Source organism: Anomaloglossus baeobatrachus, unplaced genomic scaffold, assembly GCF_048569485.1.
Source record: "Anomaloglossus baeobatrachus isolate aAnoBae1 unplaced genomic scaffold, aAnoBae1.hap1 Scaffold_188, whole genome shotgun sequence".
In the NCBI taxonomy this organism is placed as follows: Eukaryota; Metazoa; Chordata; class Amphibia; order Anura; family Aromobatidae; genus Anomaloglossus; species Anomaloglossus baeobatrachus.
The window spans coordinates 32,973-37,067 of record NW_027441958.1 but is presented as its reverse complement, the minus strand read 5'-3'; positions in this window follow the sequence as shown (position 1 = coordinate 37,067).

Below are 4,095 nucleotides of genomic sequence, written 5' to 3'. Positions count from 1 at the left end.
TGAATACCCTCACCCCCCATTCCTAGTTTAAACACTCCTCCAACCTTCTAGCCATTTTCTGCCCCAGCAGAGCTGCACCCTCCCCATTAAGATGCAGCCCATCCCCAGCATAGAATCTGTAGCCAACTGATTATTACTAAAACCAAGGACCACATAAAACAAGGACCACATAAAATAAAAAATGAAAGTAATGAGAATAAAATTCTTTTGTATAACCAATTAACTTCGAGGTGATACAATATTCACATTGATTTAGTTTTACCAGTCTAATGTAATGCCCCGGCCGGTGGCATATATTTTGTTTGGTTAATAATTTAGACTTATACAATGAAAGATGTACTATACCACCCCTGGCTAACTTACAAGTTTTAAGTTGTACAATATAAGTTTGCGACGTTATATTCGCCCCCAGGGCCTGGGGGAATAAACCTCACAACAACTTGACCGCAAAAAACACCCCGGATTTCTCCGTTGATTAGGCTGGAACCGCTATGTACAGGATTGACCTGTTAGACTTCCAGAGCGGACGTTTTGAGGCCAGTGGCCGCGACTAGTGCTGGCTCTGGGGGAGATGTATGGTTACCGACATCCCTCTTTACAGAGCCTTTATAACACTTCACAAGGCCACAAACCAGCCGGTCCCGTATTCTCCCAAATGTACTTTCGAAATCAAGCAGTACGAAGCCACTGAAAGCACCAAGATGTTGGCTGCGGACAACAATAAGATCAGCGGTAACTACTCAGCCTCTCCAGCGGGCAGTCCAGACCGTATCCAGTGTCAGCTGACTGATTCCACACAGGAGGAAGTTGCTTGGCAGGTTAGCACCACACAAGGCTCCGATCCGCTTCCAAACGAGCAATGCAGAACCGCTGGAGGTACCAATGTATCCTGGTTGCAGACAAAGGAAATGTCAGCGGTAACCTCTCAACCTCTCCAGCAGGCAATCCGTACCGTGTCCAGTGGAAGCCGGTTGATTCCACACGAGGGAGAGATTACTTGGCAGGTTATCACCGCACAGGTGAGGTAGGCAAAAACAGAGTCCTGATCCGACGCGCGTTTCGGGGGCGTGTAACGGCCCCCTTCCTCAAGGATAACTCAGCTGTTGCCTAGAGCACTATTTATGCATATATTTAATTGGTTATAATTTGCATAAAATTAAACAATGTTTAAATTCAACCAACATTCAATGACCACTACATATATCAATTTGTGAAAGACCGTTCATAATAGCCATATAATATAATTATGTGCAAAGGTTTTTCTAAAGGTTTTTCTAAAAAGACCTATATATAGCCTTGCTTGTATCATCATATACTGGGAAGACAATGTGTATATATGCATATGCTTTTTTTCAACAATAAATTTAACAAAAGGACATCATAAAGGTGTAATATAAATTTGCTATAATATGAAAAGCCCCTTATATCTACATCAACCTTGGGCAAGTGAAGCACCAATTTTAATATATATTATGCATATATACACATATATCTCCATGACAATCGCTTTTTTTTTTTTTTCCTTCTCTCCGTATTATTATCAGTACCTATTACTCCTCTACCTATAAAAATATAAATTAATTAAAAGCAAACAGTTTTATATCATTATTGAGTCCATATGGTTTCAAGGTGTTCAATTCAAAAATCCTTTGGCTTTCTGCTCGTGACATTTTTTTAATGAAATCGCCACCTCTCCAATCCTTAGTTATTTTTTGTACGCCCCATACTTGGGATCCTTTAAAGGACCCTCCATGTTTTAACACATAATGTCTGGATAGGGGGTGCTTAGTACATTTATTTTTAACACTTCTAATGTGCTCACCCACCCTTTTCCATAGGGGTCTAATAGTTCTCCCAATGTATTTTTTCTGACAGGGACATTGAATGCAATATACTACTCCCTTTGATTGACATGTAATAAATTCTCTAATCATGACTTCTGACTGCCCCTGTAAGAAGGATTTCCGTGAAATATTTTTTGTATTCTTACATACTATACAGCTTTTGCATGGAAAAAAACCTTTCAGGCCAAATAATCCTCCCTTATTAGGTGCTGTAAGATTACGTATGGTGGGTGCCACTAAATTGCCAATATTGTTTGCCTTCCTATATATGAATATAACGTCGCAAACTTATATTGTACAACTTAAAACTTGTAAGTTAGCCAGGGGTGGTATAGTACATCTTTCATTGTATAAGTCTAAATTATTAACCAAACAAAATATATGCCACCGGCCGGGGCATTACATTAGACTGGTAAAACTAAATCAATGTGAATATTGTATCACCTCGAAGTTAATTGGTTATACAAAAGAATTTTATTCTCATTACTTTCATTTTTTATTTTATGTGGTCCTTGTTTTATGTGGTCCTTGGTTTTAGTAATAATCAGTGTATTGTATATTATCAAATACTCTGTCTTGAAACAAGGATAGCAAAAAAATTTTTATTTGTGGTCTATTAATAAAATTATAAAAACCCATCTAGCGCTGGTTTATTGTGGATTTTTACTTAAAATCCTTTACACAGTTTATTAAAGGCTACTTTACACACTGCGATATCGGTCCCGATATCGCTAGTGTGGATACCCGCCCCCATCTGTTGCGCGACACGGGCAAATCGCTGCCCATGCTGCACAACACCGACCAGACCCGTCACACATACTTACCTGCCCGGCGACGTCGCTGTGACCGGCGAACCGCCTCCTTTCTAAGGGGGCGGTCCGTGCGGCGTCACAGCGACGTCACTGAGCGACCGCCCAATAGCAGCGGAGGGGCGGAGATGAGTGGCCGGAACATCCCGCCCACCTCCTTCCTTCCTCATAGCGGCTGGGAGGCAGGTAAGGAGAGGTTCCTCGTTTCTGCGGTGTCACACGGAGCGATGTGTGCTGCCGCAGGAGCGACGAACTACATCGTTACTGCTGCAGTAACGATAATCGAGAATGGAGACCCATGTCACCGATGAGCGATTTTGCACGTTTTTGCAGCGATGCAAAATCGCTCATCGGTGTCACACGCAGCAACATCGCTAATGCGGCCGGATGTGCGTCACAAATTCCGTGACCCCAACGACTCCGCATTAGCGATGTCGCAGCGTGTAAAGCCCCCTTTAGTGGGAGTGGTGTACAGGGTCTTAGCAGTAAAGAGTATTCCATATTTCTGCCAGATACCCACAGAGATATTGAAATCTGAAAAAAGAGACTTCTGCTCATTGAAGGTAAGAACTGCTCACATAGCGTTCAACTCCACAGCAAACGAGTGCTCTAGCACTGGCATCTCAGCAGGGATATTCCCCTACTACACATGTGTGTCTGGGTCCCTGTGACAGTTTACAGGACATAACTCAGGGCACCTAGACAGAAGGCAGAGGGACTACTTTCTATTTCTGGTGTAGAGCTTAGTACAATATATATATATATACTATTACATGTGACACATGTACCTTGTATTACCATTATTCGCTGTATATGAACCCCTTTTCTCCGGGCATTATTTGTCTATAGCATTTTTCACGAACCTGAGGCAACTGAGAACCCTTCAGTGAAGGAATTCCACTAACCCTCACAATACCAACCAGGGGCCTCCCTGCAGTAACTCAGGTAGTTGTACCCATTCTCTTTCCGCATTCTATGTGTTCTTCTTCTTTCTTCTTTTTTTTCTTTTTTCTTCTTTTTATTTCTATCATGTAGTTCAGGGGTTTATAGATATATGTCCTGCATCTCATATTTCCTTTAGTGGTGCTTCTTACCCATTCTCATATCATTTACCCTAGTATTTCATGATCCTGAGGCGACTGAGAACCCTTTAATAAAGGAATCCTTTTTCACTTGAATTGTCAAGTGATACTTACCAGTGACTATCACGTAATGTTACAGGTAGTTGCATTTTCTTCCTCTTCTTTCTCTCCTTTCTTCTTTGTCACACGGTCCATTGTGTTATAGCCCACGTGTCATGATAACACTTGTACCATCTTTTCATTTAGATTCCACCTACAATTATTTACCGATTCCAGTTCTGAAATAGGCTTTCATGATCTACTCACTAGAATTCTCAAGTGCATAAGGTACTGAGACATATACATGTTCACACCATTATA